This window comes from Pristis pectinata, chromosome 17 (assembly GCF_009764475.1).
Source record: "Pristis pectinata isolate sPriPec2 chromosome 17, sPriPec2.1.pri, whole genome shotgun sequence".
Classification (NCBI taxonomy): Eukaryota; Metazoa; Chordata; class Chondrichthyes; order Rhinopristiformes; family Pristidae; genus Pristis; species Pristis pectinata.
Window position 1 is genome coordinate 41,586,950 of NC_067421.1, and position 20,655 is coordinate 41,607,604.

Below are 20,655 nucleotides of genomic sequence, written 5' to 3' on the forward strand. Positions count from 1 at the left end.
TAATCCCAGCTCATAAACAATTTAACTTTCTTCAGCTGCGCCAAACTCCAGTGGCAGGTGTCTGGAAATTCTTACGTGCCCTTTATCGCAATCTTGCATGGAGAAGTTCAGAATCCTAAACCGGCCCCCTGTAATTTTCTGGCCAAACATTAACGCGGTGTCGCAATGGTGTGTGGTGTGTGCTTGGAGTGGGGACGCACTCAGAATCAGCTTGTTACATCAGCCACACGTCCTGCAGCAGAATGCAGGATTTCGCCTCTGTGAACGTGACGAGAGTTGCCGATTTCTTCCGCCGAAGCTTTCTTATTAATAATTTAGGGATAGAAGGTACTTTAACTCTTTTCTGCCTAACTTTTAGTTGCTTTAGTAACGCTGCTGGTGATGAGGAACCGGACGGTAAAACACTCCCCAACGCAGGCCAAGGCTGCAGCCTGTGTTCTGGCCAGTTCTGGGTGTTTCAGGAGGTTCCTTTGCCCTGTAGTGGGACAGTTGTGTCAGCTCTGCACAACTCCCCAACCAGTGCTGGACAGGACCCAGCCCTGGCAAAACTTTATCTCCGTGTGTGATTGTAACCTCTGGGTGTCATTGTAACACTCTGTGTGTGACTATCACTGCTTGTATATGATAGCAATGCTCTGTCTTTGACCATCATTCTATGTGTGTCACTGGCCATGTGTGACTGTAACATGGTGTATGACAGTCACTGCCTGTGTGTGACTGTGACGCTGTGTATGACTGTACCTGCCTGTGTGCGACTGTGACACAGTGTATGACTGTCACTGCCCAGGTGTGACTGTAACATGGAGTATGACTGTCACTGTCTGTGTGTGAGTGTGATGCTGTGTACAACTGTCACTGCCTGTATGTGACTGTGACACTGTCTGACTGTACCTGCCTGTGTGTGACTATGACGCTGTGTATGACTGTCACTGCCCATGTGTGACTGTAACATGGAGTACAACTGTCACTGCCTGTGTGTGACTGTGACGCTGTGTATGACTGTCACTGCCTGTGTGACTGATGCTGTCCACAACTGTCACTGTCTGTGTGTGACTGTGACGCTGTGTGTGACTGTCACTGTCTGTGTGCTTGTGTGTGAAGTAACACTCTGTGTGCAACTATCATTGTCCACTGTCTGTGTGACGATTCTACTGCCAGAATGTGGGTTGCTTATCCATCAGTGAGGCTGGACACTGCTTCCGAAGTCACAGAACTCCCAGTGTTCCTCTAATTCTGGCCCCCTGATCATCCACAGATTCAGTGCCCTCACCACTGGTAACCCGGGCCAGAGCTCTGGAACTACCACCGTAAACCTCTCCACTTCTCACGGCAGTCTTCACAACCTTCCTCCTTGGTCCGGGCTTTGGGTCACCTGCTCCGGGGATGTGGCTGGGGATGAGTTTGAAGGATTGGACATTTACCACAGGGACGGGATCTTCACCCAAATCTTTGGAATCTCCTGCACTCGACTGTGGAGTCTCAGTCGCTGAGTAAGGTCAGGATGCCGGCCAAGAGACTTTTTTGGCATTAAGGGAATCAAGGGTATGGGGAAAGTGTGCTTCAGTCAGATCACCTCTGATCTTATCGAATTAGGGGACTCTGGACCATCACTGTTCTGACTCCTTATTCCTTATGTTTACTCAAGGTGCTGTATTTATGCAAAAAGATTACTGAATGTGGATACAAACAGTTTACGATATCATCTGGAATCTCTAATGGTGCTGATTAACATGCTAAGATGGTCTGAGTTGCCACTCACTAGGAAGGTTCTCTCTTCTTTCCTCTTCCATTGGGTAGAAGATACAGGAGCCTGAGGGCACGTACCACCAGACTTAAGGACAGCTTCTACCTCACTGTGATAAGACTATTGAATGGTTCCCTTATACAATGAGATGGACTCTGACCTCACAATCTACCATGTTGTGACCTTGCACCTTATTGCACTGCACTTTCTCTGTAGCTGTGACACTTTACTCTGTACTGTTATTGTTTTTACCTGTACTACATCAATGCACTTTGTACTGACTCAATGTAACTGCACTGTGTAATGAATTGACCTGTACGATCGGTTTGTAAGACAAGCTTTTCACTGTACCTCAGTACAAGTGACAATAATAAACCAATACCAATACCAAGAGGGCTAAAGTAAGCTCACAAGTAACAATGTTTACACTGTTTCACATCATTAGGTTTAACCTGCATTACAAACATGGCCATTATCACCAATGTCGTGTAAATTAAACTTCCAGGTGAGTTGGACAGTAGACCCACCCAGGTTCCTCAGTTCCCTAATGTCAGAGGTGGACACCAGAGACTGCAGATGCTGGAATCTGGAGCAACAAACAAAATGCTGGAGGAACTCAGCGAGTCAGGCAGCATCTGTGGAGGGAAACGGACGGTCAACGTTTTGGGTCTGGACCGGATGAGGGGTCTTGACCCAAAACATCGACCGTCCATTTCCCTCCACAGATGCTGCCTGACCCACTGAGATCCCCCAGCATCTTGTTTCTTGCTCCCTAACGTCAGACTTCAATTTGGACATTTAGTATTTAAACTTCCAGCTCTGTTTGGCACAGCTCCCTGCTTCTGAAACTCTTCCCAACATCTGCATCCAGCAATAAGCTATTAATTCAATTTTAGTGTTGTGGTTATGTTTTCTGAGATTTATTTGAAACGCAATCTGTCTTTCTTTCTATCACTTAAAATGTAAATATTTCAATAAGGTCATTTTTTTTTGCCACTTGCACCTGGTTCCCAGACTGTTAAATTTATTAAGTGATAATTGCTTTTTGCTCTGGAGTGAGCAAAGCTTTGGAGTGGATCTTGGTGGTTTAAGCAACCCCAATGTCGAGTTGGCAGCAAATATCTTTCTCTTCATAGTTTCAACTGCCAATTTATTTTCTAAGCTAACACTTTGCATGCTGGTTTATTTAAATTCCTTCACTTTGAATTTCTGCATTTATGCACACAGTTCTCTTTAAACTCAAGGGCCAAGTGAGTTGTCCAGAAGCAAGGTTATCACTGAGATGCTGGGGTTTAGAATAACCTCACACACCCTGCAAACCTCAGGCGATCAGGTCGAACTTTGGGTCAGTGGGAAGTTACACAACCTCAGACTCAGTGCACAGCGGTGCATTTCTGAAGAGTTTCTCGGTTTCTCTCTCCCCCTCTCTTAATCTGTTGCAGCAGCTTTGTGCTCCGTTGCTAATCCTGATGGAGCAGTCTGCCTCCGTGCAGAACAGATGAAAGGTTACGCTGAGAGGCCAAGCAATCATTTTGCATTTTGTTTACCTGACAGCCACGTCTCTGTGATGTGTGGATGTTATTAAAGGGTGCCGAAGAGGTTTCCCAGGATGCTGCCTGGATTAGAGGGCATGAGCTATAAGGAGAAGTTGGACAAACTTGGGTTGTTCTCTCTGGAGCGTCGGAGGCTGAGGGGAGACCTGATAGAGGTTTGTAAGATTATGAGAGGCATAGATAGAGCAGACAGCCGGTATCTTTTTCCCCAGGGTTGAAATGTCTAATACCAGAGGGCACGCACTTAAGGTGAGACGGGGTACGTTGAAAGGAGATGTGCGGGGCAAGTTTTTTACACAGAGTGGTGGGTGCCTGGAATGTGCTGCCAGAGGTGGTGGTGAAGGCAGATACGATAGAGGCATTTAAGAGGCTCTTAGATAGACAAATGAATGTGTAGGGAATGTAAGGAAATGGATATTTAGGCAGAAGGGATTAGTTCAGTTGGGCATTTGATTACTAATTTAATTAGATCGACACAGCATTGTGGGCCGAAGGGCCTGTTCCTGTGCTGTTCTATGTTCTAATCTTTGCTAGTTTCCTCCCATTTCTTCATGACATAGGAGACCACTCTGTCCATTGAGTCAATGCTAGCTTGCAGAGCAATCCCATCAATCCCATTCCTTCACTAATATTCCTGTGACCCGTCCTCTCTCACGTACCCATCCACCAACCCAACTCTCCCACCCCTCACCCACACACCAGGGGCAATTTACAGCGGCCAACTAACTCACCATCCTGCACGACGTTGGGATGTGGGAGGAAACCGGAGCACCCGGGGGAAACCCACGCGGTCACAGGGAGAACATGCAAACTCCACACAGACAGCGCCGGAGGTCGGGATCGAACCCTGGTCTCTGGGGCTGTGAGGTAGCAGCACAAGTGCAGCATCACAGTGCTGCCCTCAACTCTAAATTTTGACCCTGAAGTGATTTTAAAACTGATAACGTTCCATGAAAATTATGTACCTATGTCTGGATGGCACGCAAGCAAAAGCTTTTCACTGGATCTTGGTACATGTGACAAAAATAAACCAATAAATAGTAACTAGGAAAGTGGTTAGTTAAAATTACTGTATTGTCAGTAATTTAGTGGCTTGTGACCCAGACAGGGGTTTGTACTGCAGATGTCAGTAAGTCTTCAGTAGATTGGTATTGGTATTGGTTTATTATTGTCACTTGTACCGAGGTACAGTGAAAAACTTGCATACCGATGGTACATGCCCTCAGGCTCCTGTATCTTCTACCTGATGGAAGAGGAGAGAAGAGAGAATGACCCGGGTGGATGGGGTCTTTGAATATACTGGCTGCTTCACCAAGACGAGGTGGGCACCCTTCAATGGAGACACAAGAGACTGCAGGTGCTGAAAGCTCGAGCAACACACAAGATGCTGGAGGGACCCAGCAGGTCGAAGCAACATCTGCCCGACCCGCTGAATTCCTTCAGCAGATTGTTTGGACGTCCTCCACATGGAAACCGCAGATGCTGGGAATCTGAAATAACAACAGAGAATGCTGGAACCACTCAACAGGTTGGGCAGCATCTGCGGAGAGAGAAACAGGATCAACCTTTTAGGTCAAAGCCCCATCATCAGGTGTCCTGCAGCGTTAACCCTGCTTCTGCCACCACAGATGCTGCCTGACCTGCCGAATGTTTCTTGCGTTTTATGTTCTTATTTCATCCTTTACTCGAGAAAATGCCCTGTTAACAAATTTTAGTTCTCAATTTTCTCTTTGCACAGTGTTTGAGTTGACTTTTTCCAGCTGTTGGTAACGTCCAGTACCTTGGCCAGACATTTATAAGTGAGATTCAGATTCAGAGAGGGATTGGTCTGCGAGCTAGCATTGGCTCAATGGACAGAGTGGTCTCCTTCTATGTCACAAAGAAGTGAGAAGAAACAGGTAATGATTAGACTTTAATAACATCCACACATCACAGAGACGTGGCTGTCAGGTAAACAAAATGCAAAATGATTGCTTGGCCACTCCGTGTAACCTTTCACCTGTTCTGCGGGGAGGTAAACTGCTCCATCAGGATTAGCAACAGAACACAAAGCTGCTGCAACAGATGAAGGGAGGGAGAGAGAGAGAAACCGAGAAACTCTTCAGAAATGCACCTCTGTGCAGTGGACTCGGCTTCTGAGGTTGTGTAACTTCCCGACCCGATCACCTGAGGTTTGCAGGGTGTGTGTTTATTCGAAACCCCAGCATCTCAGTAATAAACTTGCTTCTGGACAACTCACTCAGCCTTTGAGTTCAAAGAGAACTGCGTGCGTATTGGCACAACTGGGTGGATCAAAGGGGGTTGAAGTGAACATGGAGTAATGCTAGACACATTCCCATGGAAGGGTACAGCTTATGACTGGGTGAAAATAAATTCATGGATTGAGTTAACTGAAGAAGTTTGGTGGTGACCAAGTGCAATGTTTGGTGGACTATCCCTGTGGTCATGAAAATATGGGGAATTTTTGACTAAGTGCGAAGTCTCTTGGCTGTAAGGGAGATCCCATGGGCACAGTCTACGAGAGCCTGCCTCAGGGGGAGGAGCAACTATATTGGTTACAAACCTTCATACCTAGGCTGCCTGTACTGCAGGTGAAGGGGAAACGATGGAGGGAACCGAGGGGCAGGGTGGGAATGAGGGAAGAGGGCTGAGGCAGAATGAAGTTGCGGGAGAGAGTAGGTTACAGGGAATGGACTGGATTGGCTGAACGGCCTCCTTCTCTGCCGTAAGAAGGTCTGGGAAATCTGAGTGAGGAGATCAAGATGAGAGGGAGGATGTGTGAAGAGGAGGGAACTGGGATGGAGGGTGAACGAGGGAGGCTGTTGAGGGAGGAGTGAGTGAAGAAAGGAGGGGATTAGGGCAGAGAGTCAATGGAGGAGGTCCAGGAAACAGGGAGCGGGCAAACATTATTGTCCATGTCCATATGTATAAATATGTGTGTGGGTGTGTGTGCATGTGTCTGTGTGCATATGTATGTCTGTGGAAGTGTGTGTGTGTGTGCGTGTGTGCGTGTGTGTGTGTGTGTGTGCGTGTGCGTGTGTGCGTGTGTGTACAATTTTGAGAGGCATAGATGGAGTAGATTGTCAGTCTTTTTCCCAGGGTGGAAATGTCAAATACTAGAGGGCAGGTCTCAAAGGTGAGGGGGGAAAGTTTAAAGGAGATGTGCGGGGCAGTGTTTTTACACAGAGAGCGGTGGGTGCCTGGAATGACTGCTGGGGGTGGTGTTTGGAGGCAGATACGATAGTGACATTTAAGAGGCACTGGAACAGGCAGGGAATGGACGGATACGGACCATGTGCGGACTGATGGAACTAGTTTAATTTGGCATCATGGTTGGCACAGACACGGTGGGCCGAAGGGCCTGTTCCTGTGCTGTACTGATCTACTTCCCATGTTAACACTGAGCAGTTGCAGTGACGGTGTGTCTAGATTAAGTTGACCTTTCAGTCCATGATTAAATTGACCTTTCAAAACCACATTCCAAACATTTTAATGAATTCAGTCTCTCAAGACAACTGCCACTACACGAAAACCTGTGTTGTTGGACTCCCTCGGGAAATATCTGTTATGTTATGAAGTGGAGACAATGATGGTGTCCATCATAAAAACGGGCCATGCCTCCTGACCACAGGCTGGCTTCATTAATCAACACTTGCTCTTCCCTTTATTTGAAGTTAATGACACCTGTTTGGTGCTAACTTTTAGATCATAAGAACTGGAAGCAGGAATAGACCATTCAGCCCCTTGTACTTCCCTGTACTAACCCCGTTTCCCTTGATTCCCTTAATATCTAGGACCGCAAGAAACTGCAGGAAGTTGTGGACACAGCCCAGCACGTCATGGAAACCAGCCTCCCCTCCGTGGACTCTGTCTACACTTCTCGCTGCCGGTGAAGCAGCCAACATAATCAAAGACCCCACCCACCCAGGTCATTCTCTCTTCTCTCCTCTTCCATCGGGTAGAAGATACAGGAGCCTGAGGGCACGTACCACCAGACTTAAGGACAACTTCTATCCCACTGTGATAAGACTATTGAACGTTTCCCTTATACAATGAGATGGACTCTTGACCTCATAATCTACCTTGTTATGACCTTGCACCTTATTGTCTACCTGAAATGCACTTCTTTGTAGCTGTGACACCTTACTCTGTACTCCGTTATTGTTTTTACCTGTACTACCTCAATGCACTGTGTAATGAATTGATCTGTACGATCGGTATGCAAGACAAGTTTTTCAATGTACCTCGGTACAACGGACAATAATAAACCAATAACCAATACCAATACCACCTTGCACCCCAAGGCCTTCCCACCATTACAAGGCACAAGTCAGGAGTGTGTTAGAATGCAACTAACTTGCCTTGTTAAGTTTTAACAACTCTCAGGAAGCACCACATTATTCACGACAAAGCAGCCATCTGACTGGCACCTCATCCACCATCTTGAACAGGCATTCTGTCCACCCACAGCGCACAGTCATTACAGTGTGTGCTGTCTGCAAAACGTACTGCACTTGCTTGCCCAGGCTACGCTGACAGCTCCTCCCAAACCAACGACTTCCACCGACCACGAGGGCTAGGGTAGCAGGAGCGGGGGTACACCACCACCCGCAGGTTCTCCTCCAAGTCCTTGACTCAGAAATATTTATCTGTCTATCCATTTGCCTTTAAGTTGCCCCATTGCAGACTGCAGGGCTCAAGAAGGGAGCTCACCCCACCTTCTCACAGGCAGCCAGCAATGGGCCTTTGCCAGTGATGCTCAGACCCCCTGAAAGTATAAATAAAAAGAAATCTTTAAGAATAAGATTGACTACTGGGGGCCTGTTTACACCTGATCCAATTATTAGCAGCTTCCAAACACCAGTTCATCTGGTTCACTTGGCAGGCACGGTAATGTTAGTGTAACGCTATTACGCGGTTAGCGTAACGCTATTACAGCGCCAGCGACCCGGGTTCAATTCCGGCCGCTGTCTGTAAGGAGTTTGTATGTTCTCCCCGTGTCTGCGTGGGTTTCCTCCGGGTGTTCTGGTTTCCTCCCACATTCCAAAGACGTACAGGTTAGGAAGTTGTGGGCGTGCTATGTTGGCGCCGGAAGCGTGGCGACACTTGCGGGCTGTCCCCAGAACACTCTACGCAAAAAAGCATTTCACTGTGTGTTTCGATGTACATGTGACTAATAAAGATATCTTATCTTAAAGGCAAAGACTGCTGTGTGTGCCGCAGGATACCAGAGGCAGAGACCACATGTTGCCTGGATTCCTTCTGTTGGCTTGATGAAGAAATGAAGTAATTACACAGAAAAGTGCTGGTCCCTTCGCCTCCTGTTCCCTGTGAGTTACACTGATCAAAATCTACCATTCTGTCTCTCATTTATCCACTTCTAATCCATTACCCGCAGTCTGACACCCGTCAAATTCCGACGTCTGACGGGGTTGGAGAGCAGCAGCAGAAATAAGCTAGCCCGCCTCACTATGGGATTCCACTCTGTTCACCGGCTGTAACTGCAGGATGCCCGCTGTGTATTCATTCATGGAGATTTGGAACTAATGGTTCAGTGCTGTAGCCGAGAGAGGATTTGGATGTCACAAAATCATCAGGTTTCACATTTCAGCACTAATACATTCTGACACAATCCATTTACAAGATCCTCCGCAGATTTCTGTGGCTTCTTATCCACAATTTCCCACATCCCGAATAGAAAGTATTTTGTTCGGATTACTGTTTATCAAAGCAGTTCGTCTTGTCAGATGCACAGGACGACTCAAAGGGGCAATGGAAACTGTGAGACCTGATGAACAACAAGCTAGTCAGAATTGAAAGCCTTGAGCAGCTTAAAGCCAGGAGTTGTTACAAGGGCCCAGTCACAATTATGCTTTCTTGTATAATTTATGTTAAATTTATGTTTCTCTTGTGAATGCTGCTTAGCTGATGCTCTGTGTCTGTGATGCTGCTGCAAGTAAGTTTTTCATTGCACCTGTGCACACATGTTGGAATTTCACCTGGGGTGGTACAGAGGGCAGGGTTCTCAGTAAGAACACTGCTCAAACTGATTGTTGACATCAGGAAGGGGAAGGAGGGTGAACATGTGCCAGTCTACATTTGGAGATCACAGTGGAGAGAGTCAGCAGCTTTAAATTCCTGGGTGTTAACATATCGGACGACCTGACCTGGGCCTGTCATGGATGCAATCACAAGGAAGGCGCGCCAGTGTCTTTACTTTCTGAGGGGGTTTGGCTTGTCACTGAACACTCGAACAAACTTCTAAAGATGTGCTGTTGAAAGTATCCTGACTGGGTGCGTCATGGTCTGGGACGACAATTCGAATGCGCAGGAACGTAAGAAGCTGCAGAGAGTAGTGGACTCAGCCCAATACCTCATGGGCACATCCCTCCCCATCATCGGTGGTATCTACAGGAGGTGCTGCCTCAAGAAGGCAACATCCATCATCAAAGATCCCCACCATCTGGGCCGTGCCATCTTCTCGCAGCTCCCATCGGGCAGAAGGTACAGAAGCCTGAAGTCCCACACCACCAGGTTCAGGAACAGCTACTTCCCTTCAACCATTCAGTTCTTGAACTAACCGGCACAACCCTAATCACTACCTCAGTATAGCAACACTGTGATTGTTTTGACCACCTTGCACTGCAATGGATTATTTTTTGTTTTAATTATGTTCTTTCTTGTATAATTTTTTATAATTTATGTTAAATTTACATTTTTCTTGTGAATGCTGCTTATCTGATACCATGTGCCAGTGATGCTGCTGCAAGTAAGTTTTTCATTGCACCTGTGCACACATGGACTTGTGCAGATGACAATAAACTGGACTTTAAAAACAAAGAAAGCTTCTTCAGTGAGCAACCGAGCCTGATGCTGCAGTTCAACTTGGGTGAGAAGGAGTATGTTCCAGAGATAGGGAGGGGTGAGGTGGAGGGGTTTGTAGAGTAGCAGTTGGGAGACTCTCCTGTTAACTCACACTCCGTGTATAAACCTGTTGGTAGGGAACTGGAATTAGAATTGGTTTATTATTGTCACTTGTACCGAGGTACAGTGAAAAACTTGTCTTGCAAACCGTTCATACAATTCAATTCATTACACAGTGTATTGAGGTAGTACAGGGTAGAACAATAACAGAATGCAGAATGAAGTGTCACAGCTACAGGGAAGTGCAGTGCAGGCAGACAATAATGTGCAAGGTCATAACGAGGTAGATTATGAGGTCAAGAGTCCATTTTATTGTACTAGGGAACCACTCAATAGTCTTATAACAGTGGGATAGAAGCTGTCCTTGAGTCTGGTGGTTCGTGCTTTCAGACTTTTGTATCTTCTGCCCGATAGGAAAGGGGAGAAGAGAGAATGTCCGGGGTGGGTGGGGTCTCTGATTGTGGTGGCTGCTTTACTGATTCTGGAACATTTAACTGGAGCTGCCAGCACTAATGGCTCTGGCTGTGTGGCCCCTCAGTTACAGGAGAAGCCTTCAATGTGAGGAAGGAGTAGATGAAGGTCCAGGAGAATGTCCCTTCCTCTCCCTGTCCTTCCCTGGGGATCTCCACATCCTCTCCGTCATTCCCTGGGGATCTCTACATCGTTCCGTCATTCCCTGGGGATCTCCACATCCTCTCCGTCATTCCCTGGGGATCTCTACATCGTTCTGTCATTCCCTGGGGATCTCCACATCCTCTCCGTCATTCCCTGGGGATCTCCACATCCGTTGCCTGTCCTTCCCTGGGAATCTCCACATCCTCTCCCTGTTATTCCCTGGGGATCTCCACATCTTCTCCATCATTCCCTGGGGATCTCCACATTCCCTCTCATTCCCTGGGAATCTCCACATCCTCTCCCTGTCCTTCCTTGGGGATCTCCACATCCGTTCCATCATACCCTGGGGATCTCCACACCTGTTCCCTGTCATTTCTAGGCATTGCCACCTTGCCTGCCGCTCTCCAATCCTGTGCACCTAGAAGGCACGAGGTGGAACACGAATGCTCCTCTGCAGTCAACGTGAGGGTTACAAATGAAGGAGTGAGCCCAGGATTAGTGCCCTGGGCAGCACTGACACGAGAACAGAAGAAAATAGGAACAGGAGTAGGCCACTCGGCCCCTCACATCTGCCCCATCATTCAATGTGATCGTGGCTGATCTATATTGGCCTCTTCTGTGCCAGTTCCCTATAACCCGCAATTCCTTGACCTTCCAAATACTTATCTCTCACTACCTTAACTGTATCTAATGACCACTCTCAGTGGCAGAGAATTCCACAGATTCACTCCCCTCTGAGAGAAGAAATTTAAATGACTGACCCCTTATTTTGTAGCTACGTCCCCTTGTTCGTAACTTTCCCACTAGTGAAAAAGCCTCATCATCTTCCCTGTCAATCCCCTTCAGGATCTTACATGCTTGAATAAGGTCACCCTCATTCTTCTGAACTTCTAGGAATACAGACCCAAACTGTCCAGATTTTCTTGATAGGAATACCCTGTTATCCCAGGACTTGGCCTGGTGAATCTCCCTTGGACTGTCTCAGATGCCGCTGTATCTTTTTTTAAGTCAGGGGACCAAAACTGTGCAGGTGTGGCCTCACCAACATCCTGCACAACCGGAACACAACCTGCCAATTCTTAAATAAAAATTAAAAAAAAAACTCCAATGGCTGGAATTTGAAAAAAAAACAGAAAATGCTGGAAACACTCAGCAGGTCAGGCTGCGTCTGTGGGGAAAAGTTAACATTCCGGATTGAAGGCCCTTCATCAGAACTCATTTGTTCATGACAGCTCACTCCAGTGTTGAATTCCCAGCTCCTTCACAATTGAAACCCACACAATGTTTGCCTTAACTATTTGTTGAACCTGCCTGCTAACCTCTTATGACTGGAACACACAGATCTTGCTGAACTTCTGACAGCCTGCCTGGTTATTAATAGACTCGGTACAATAGGCTCTGCCAGTTATAACCAGCTGTGACACTGGCTTTGTTCTCTGTCCTTTTAATAAAGGAGCACTCACTGATGTCTTGCACAGGGGAATGAGGTCATGCCAGGGAACACAACTACAGGCCTTTCTCACTCCTGCTGTCAATCTTATTCTCCAAATGCAGTACAAAATGAGGCAATCTGAGGGGCAAGTTTTTGCACAGAGTGGTTGACAGGAACAGGCCCTTCAGCCCACGATGTTGTGCCAGAGAAGCTGTGGGCATGCTATGTTGGTGCCGGAAGCATGGCAATACTTCAGGGCTGCCCCCAGAACACTCTACGCAAAAAGATGTATTCCACTGTGTGTTTCAATGTACATGTGACTAATAAAGATATCTTATCTTATCCTATATCTTACCGAATGACACCTAATCCCTTCTGCCTGCACATGGTCCGTATCCCTCCAGTCCCTGCATATTTATGTGCCTATCTAAGAGCCTCTTAAAGGCGTCTATCGTATCTGCCTCCACCACCACCCCTGGCAGCGCGTTCCTGGCACCCACCGCTCTCTGTGTAAAAAAACTTGCCCCGCATATTTCCTTTGAACCTTCCCCCTCTCGCTTGAAATGCGTGCCCTCCAGTGTTAGGCATGTCGACTGTGTCTGGGACAGGCTGCCAGAGGAGTTGGTGGAACCAGATACAATCATTACGTTTAAGAGGTATTTAGACAAACACTTGAGCAGGCAAGGTACAGAAGGACACAGACCTACTGCAGGCAAATGGGATTGAGGCAGGTGGGCAAAAGGTCAGCATGAAGTTGGTGGGCCGAAGGGCCTGTTTCTGTGCTCTGTGCCTTCACTATTTTTCGTTGATTTCTGTCATTGAGCAGTTACTTTCTCCTCTGTTTCTGTAAGATCTACTGATACATGGCTGGGTAAACTGTGGTGTTGCTGGACGGGTTCGTAACTCTACAGGTTAGTAACAGCTACAGGGACACGTATAACATCCATGGATCTTTGTTTCTGTACCTGTTGCAATCGCATCCATTCTGTCATCATTTAAGGTGACTCAATGCCCTGTCCGATGAAGGCAAGCATGGTATAGGCCTTCTTCACCACTTTCTCGGCCTGTGTGGCCACTTTCAGGGAACTCTGTACTTATACCCTTTGGTCTTGATTGATGGCGATGAGGAGGTGTACAGGAGTGAGATAGATCGGCTGGTTGAGTGGTGTCGCAACAACAACCTCGCGCTCAACGTCAGCAAGACCAAGGAATTGATTGTGGACTTCAGGAAGGGGAAGTCGGGAGAACACACACCAGTCCTCATTGAGGGGTCAGCAGTGGAAAGGGTGAGCAGCTTCAAGTTCCTGGGCGTCAACATCTCAGAGGGTAGGCACGGTAGTGTAGCGATTAGTGTAATGCTATTACAGCGCCAGCGACCCGGGTTCAATTCCAGCCGCTGTCTGTAAGGAGTTTGTACATTCTCCCCGTGTGTCTGCGTGGGTTTCCTCCCACATTCCAAAGATGTACGGATTAGGAAGTTGTGGGCGTGCTATGTTGGCGCCGGAAGCGTGGTGACACTTGCGGGCTGCCCCCAGAACACTCTACGCAAAAGACACATTTCACTGTGTATTTCGATGTACATGTGACTAATAAAGAAATCTTATCTATCCTGGGCACAACACATTAATGCAATCACGAAGAAGGCACACCAGCGGTTCTACTTCGTTAGGAGTTTGAGGATATTTGGTATGTAAAGAAAGACTCTTGCAAATTTCTACAGACGTACGGTGGAGAGCATTCTGTCTGGTTGCATCACCGCCTGGTATGGAGGCTCCAATGGACTCTGTCCATACCTCTCGCTGCCTTGGTTAAGCAGCCAGCATAATCAAAGACCCCACCCACCTAGGTCATTCTCTCTTCTCCCCTCTCCCATCAGGCAGAATATACAGGAGCCTGAGGTCACGTACCACCAGGCTCAAGGACAGCTTCTATTCCATGGTGATAAGACTATTGGACAGTTCCCTTATATGATGAGATGGACTCTTCACCTCACAATCTACCTTGTTATGACCTTGTACCTTATTGTCTACCTGCACTGCACTTCCCTGTAGCTGTGACACTTTACTCTGTATTCTGTTATTGTTTTTACCCTGTACTGCCTCAATACACTGTGTAATGAATTGACCTGTACGATCGGTATGCAAGACAAGTTTTTCACTGTACCTCGGTACAAGTGACAATAGTAAACCAATTCCAATACCAATGCACAGGAATGCAAGAGGCTGCAGGGGGTTGTAGACTCAGCCAGCTCCATCACAGACACAACCCTCCCCACCACCGAGGACATCTTCAAGAGGCGGTACCTCAAGAAGGCAGCATCCATCACTAAGGACCCTCACCATCTGGGACATGCCCTCTTCACATTACTACCATCGGGGAGGAGGTACAGGAGCCTGAAGACCCACATTCAACAATTCAGAAACAGCTTCTTCCCCTCCGCCATCAGATTTCTGAACGGTCCGTGAACCCATGAACACTACCTCGTTATTCCTTTTGTCGCACTATTTATTTTTGTTGTAAATTATAGTAATTTCATGCCTTTGCCCTGCACTGCTGCCGCAAGACAACAAATTTCATGACATACAAATCAGTGATAATAAATCTGATTCTGGTTAACTCCTTTCTCTTGCAACACACAAGATGCTGGAGGAACTCAGCAGGTTAGGCAGCATCTGTGGTGGGAGATGGACAGTTGATGTTTTGCGTTGCGACCCTTCAGGGCACACCTCCTACAGTGCTATTTTGTGCAGTAACTGTTGACCAAAGCTGTCAAATCTCACTGAGCTGCCATGTAGGCCTTGATCAGGAAGCAAAAGGCTTAATGAAAATATGCAAATCTGGTCGGAAATTCACATCTAAAAAAACCCAGGAATAGCCAATCAGATTGAGCCATAGGCCCTATTAAAGCAATTTCAACATCCAAATAACAAATTTAATAAAAAGGCAATTTAATTCCAACTGGGCGAGATAGGACAGCCCTAATTAACGCATTACATTATAACAACAATTAACTCGTAATGTTTTTCGGTCAATCAGCAAAATAAACATGAATGTTTAATTAGCACAAAGCAAATTAAATTTTGGTCAATTTTTAAAAATTAGATTGCTGAGGAATGCTTAGAACAGCTGCATCGTTTTAAGGAAATATAGTACAACTGAGAGGACTCTGATTCTGCCAATGCCCGTACATTGTCAACCTATTCCTTCTAATCAGTTCCCATCATCTGTGATAGAAAACAAAAAAACGCAAGTGCCATTAAAACCCCCTCCTATACAACCCCTAAATAAATATAACACTGCTTGTAATGTTCTAAAACATTAAAGCATTACAATGTTTGAGTACATAAAAAAGAAAGTAAAGAAAACAATATAAAAATATCATAAAATTGCTCATATCTTTAATGGAGTAACCTTGAGCACTGCTCTGTCTCCATGGGAGATGGTGCAACATTTAACCCCTTTTGAGCTGGTGATGATAGTGGTCGGCTTGACTTTGGTAAGGAACACACGCGCATGGAGGAATATTTGTTCCCATTCTATTCTGCATTCTGTTATTGTTTTCCCTTGTACTACCTCAATGCACTGATGTGATGAAATGATCTGTATGGATGGCATGTAGAACAGTTTTTCACTGTACCTTGGTACACGTGACAATAATGAACCAATTTACCAATTTAATGAAGGTGTTTCAAATTTTTTTAGTGATGTGCAAAGCCTCTGAAAATATTCGGGATGGGGTCTGGTTCCAACCTCGGGAGGACGTCGATCCGCAGATAATGAGGAGTGCGTGTACTCACTTGTGTATCCTAGAAGAAGATGTAAGGGGAGCAGGAGTGTTCACCATAGTACTCGACTCCACTCTGCATCAAGTAAGGTCCTGGCCAATCTGATCTGAGCCCAGCTCCATTTTCTTGCTTGTTGTGGACAATCCTTAAGCTCTTTCTAGACCAGAAATTTATTTCTCTATTCAGTGACTCAGCTGGAGCAGAGAGTTCCAAAGACTCACAACTTTCTGAGAGAAGAAATTCCTCCTCATTTCCCTCCTACCGTCCTAGATATCCCCCAACCAGGAGAACCATCCACACTGCCAATACCCCTCAGAACTCGGCATGTTTCAATGAGATCACCCCTCACTCTTCGAAGCTCCAATGAATATAGTCCCAGCTGGCTCAATCTTTCCTCATAAGATCCAGGAGCTGACTTTCTCTGAACAACCTCCAATGTGAACATACCTATGCTAATCCTATTTGCCTGTGTTTGGTCCCTATCCCTATGAACCTCTTCTACCTGTGTACCTGTCCAAGTGTTTTTCACACTTTGTAACTGTACCTGTCTCTACCAGCAGCTCACCCTCACTGTGACAAACTTGCCCCTCAGGTCCCCTGCAGATCTTCCCCCTCTCACCTTAAACCAATGCCCCCTGGTTTTACAAACCTGAGACTGTAGGCTGACCGTGGGATTGACGGATGTGGGGAGGACACACTGGAGTTCAGTCACAGAGTATCCATGAGCCAAACTGAATGGTGGAACAGGCTCGAGGGTGAGCAGTGAATCGACAGGTGGGTCTTCATTGTGGCCATGGGCTACTCGGAATAATTGGAAGCAAGATGGAGACGGATGCAAGGTTTCTTGTCTTGGTTCATCCGCAGCAGCTGTGTAACAGAGGACTTTCTGATCTCCGGGCTGTTTCAGGGACACACACCGAGACGGACATCGTGCTGCTGGAAGATCATCAATTTGGTAAAAGATGGCTCTTTGATCTGCGCAAAACTTGTTGGTCTCCCAGCACGGCAAGATGTCCATAAGGGAATGCTGTCGACTGGCACATTCCAAGGCACAGGAGTCCGTGCTGAGGGATGGACTGAAGCTCGGTGCAGCCAATGCGAGGGCTCTGTGGGGAAGGACCACAGTTTGGGCTCCTTCCGCTACCACGCATGGAGGGGCAGAGTTGGGTGGGGAAGCCCCTCAAACAGTGAAGTGGTGTGACACCCCAGGGGGGACACATGAGGGTTAACAGTGCTATGGTTTAAAAACACATGTTACCACTACTAAATGTATTGACCACATGACGTTAAGAATGTAAACAGTTCTTTGCACTGTGTTTATTCCTTTGCATATTATGAATAAAGCTCACTTTTGAAATAAAAAAACTGGAAGAAAAATAGGGGGTGTCTGTTGGGGTGATTTCAGGGAACAGGAGGTTGGGAAGTTAAAGCCCAGTGGGGGTATGACAGTGGGAGAGTGGAGAGGAATAGTTTCCTGGGACCAAAGGAAGGAAACTTGATGGGCTCCAGCCCAGCAGTGTGCTGTGAAGGCCAGTCATCATGGTAATGCCTAACTGCAGTGCTGGCAATGGGACTAGTGTGGACAGGTATGGAGGTGGTAGTTCGAAGGACGTGTTTCTGAGCTGTATGACTCGATGACTAACAGTCACCCCGGGGACAACTTTGGCCTAATTTCCCTGCGATATTTCAGGACTTCCACCATGAGTGGGTTTTGAGCAAGTTTTCCATCAGAAAGAACACTGCTAAAGTCCCTGGGAGGTTCCAGAGTGTCACTCGTTACTGAAGATAAAACCAGGACCACACTATACCAGGAACACTACATTATAAGAACATAAGAAATAGAAGCAGGAGTTGGCCATCTGGCCCTGTCAAGCCTGCTCCGCCATTCAATATCATGGCCGTGGACTCAGATCCACCTACCTGCCTTTCCCCCATAACCCTTAATTCCCCTACTATGCAAAGATCTATCTAATTGTGTCTTAAATATATTTAATGAGGTAGCCTCTACTGCTTCCCTGGGCAGAGGATTCCACAGAGTCACTACTCTCTGGGAAAAGTAGTTCCTCCTTGTCTCCATCCTAAATCTACTCCCCCAAATCTTGAGGCTATGTTCCCTAGTTCTAGTCTCACCGACCAGTGGGAACAACCTTCCTGCCTCTACCTTACCTATCCCTTTCATCATTTTATATGTTTCTATAAGATCCCCTCTCATTCTTCTGAATTCCAGCGAGTATAGTTGCAGGTGATTCAATCTCTCCTCATAGGCTAACCCCCTCAACTGCAGAATCAACCTGGTGAATCTTCTCTAAAGCAAGTGCATCATACCTCAAGTAAGGAGACCAGAACTGCACGCAGTACTCCAGGTGTAGCCTCACCAGTACCCTGTACAGTTGCAGCATAACCTCCCTGCTCTTAAATTCAATCCCTCCAGCAATGAAGGCCAACGTTCCATTTGCCTTCTTGATAACCTGTTGCACCTGCAAACCAACCTTTTGTGATTCATGCACAAGCCCTCCCAAGTCCCCCTGCACAACAGCATACTGCTCTCTGTCAACATTTAAATAATAATCTGATCTTTTTCTTTTGCTATCTCAATGTACTGAATTGATGAAACGATCTGTATAGATGACATGCAAAACAAAATTTTTCACCTCGGTACATGTGACAATAATAAACTAATTTACCAATTTACAGAACCGAACTGCTAGATCAATGCTTTTTTGGATTATTACCAAGAATTGAGCTGTCCTTAGGCTGACTATTACTAACTGGTTGCATCATGGTCTGGGACGGCAATTCGAATGCACAGGAACGTAAGAAGCTGCAGAGAGTAGTGGACTCTGCCCAATACATCACGGGCGCATCCCTCCCCACCATCGGTAGTATCTACAGGAGGCGCTGCCTCAAGGAGGCAACATCCATCCATAAAGATCCCCACCATCCGGGCCGTGCCATCTTCTCAAAGCTCCCATCGGGCAGGAGGTACAGAAGCCTGAAGTCCTACACCACCAGGTTCAGGAACAGCAACTTCCCTTCAACCATTCAGTTCTTGAACCAACCTGCACAACCCGAATCACTACAGTTTAGCAACATTGTGACCACTTTGATCACCTTGCACTAAAATGGACTTTGTTTTTTTTGTTGTTCTAATTGTGTTCTTTCTTGTAAAAATTGAATACAATTTATGTTTAATTTATTTTTTCTTGTGAATGTTGTGTCTCTGATGCTATGTGCCTGTGATGCTGCTGCAAGTAAGTTTTTCATTGAATACAATTTATGTTTAATTTATTTTTTCTTGTGAATGTTGTGTCTCTGATGCTATGTGCCTGTGATGCTGCTGCAAGTAAGTTTTTCATTGCACATGTACCTGTGTATGTGACAATAAACTTGATTTTGGACTTTGAACCCACTTGCCATTCCAGAACTGGTTTACTGGGTTACCACAGTGGGATCTGAATTGATTTCTTTGGATCAATAGTCCAAACCACTGAATTATTACCCCAGTATGGTAACCACCACGGAAACACACCCCAATGTACTTGAAGAGCACTGAGTTCTTATTGAAGCATGCCAACTTTAATGAAGACTATTGATTGGTCTGTGTTCTGCTCAAACTACTGGATGAGTCACATATGTTTATCTCAGTCTTGCAATAGGACATTGCAGCATTACCTGCTCCGGAGATGAAACTAATTATGGACTGGTATCTCCCCTCAGCACCAGCCACAACCATCAAGGATCAATGCCTTTGCAAAGACGAAAGTATTTAAATCTATACTTTTCATTAATACTTTTCAGTAACTGTTGCTGTGATGAATTTTAAAGACCACGGGATATTGAATTTACTGCCTGTAGTGAGGAGCTTTGCGTGGGGAACAATTAGAAGACTTGGGATTAAAGTCCGAATCTAGAATCTGAGCTGACACATCATTACTGATCTGTTGGTGGGGGGGGGGGCACTCTTTCCATTGGAACTCCAAGCCCCAGACCAGTCCACCCTCCCAGGCAGATGTTTCAGTGAGATCACTACAAGAATAGCAGCAGTTGTTCGCCTGCTCCCAACACCGCTAAAGCACATTAATTGACAACATCATGTTTCTGTTTTTGGGATCTTGCTACGTGCAAATGCACTGACATTTTTCCTCCACGGACCAAGACGTCAAACACAGCAAATGTTGGAAGCCCTCAGCCGCTTGGGGAGAGAAACAGAGTCAATGTTTTGGGTCGAGAACCCTTCACCAGAACCAGAAGACTGAGGAGACTGGTTTATGCTGTAGGAAGGGAGATGGGTGGAGAAATTGATAGTGTGCAGACTAAAGCTGTCAGGTAACAAATTACTTCACAATCTGGCAATAGGAGATGGAAAAGAAAAAGATAAACTGAATCAGAGAAACAGCCACATCTGTAAAGTCATAAAGCAATACAGCACGGATACAGGCCCTTCGGCCCAAACAGTCCATGCTGACCACGGTGCCCACACAGCTAATCCCAATTTCCTGCATTCGGCCCATATCCCTCCAAGCCTCGCCCCTCCATGTACCTATCCAAGTGCTTCTTAAATGATGCTGTTGTACCTGCCTCACCCACTTCCTCTGGCAGCTC

General features: G+C 46.4%; 1 protein-coding gene and 1 long non-coding RNA gene across 2 annotated transcripts in view; one reads left to right on the top strand and one right to left on the bottom strand.

Moving 5' to 3' along the window:
* galnt9 (polypeptide N-acetylgalactosaminyltransferase 9) overlaps nt 1–20,655 on the bottom strand; it is a 172,542-nt gene that overhangs the window by 55,194 nt on the left and 96,693 nt on the right. The window lies entirely within an intron of this gene.
* Nucleotides 204–18,877, top strand: LOC127579372 (uncharacterized). Its single transcript, XR_007957662.1, has 5 exons — nt 204–327; nt 7,092–7,225; nt 8,496–8,627; nt 15,971–16,137; nt 18,748–18,877. It is a non-coding gene; the product is annotated as an uncharacterized LOC127579372 (long non-coding RNA).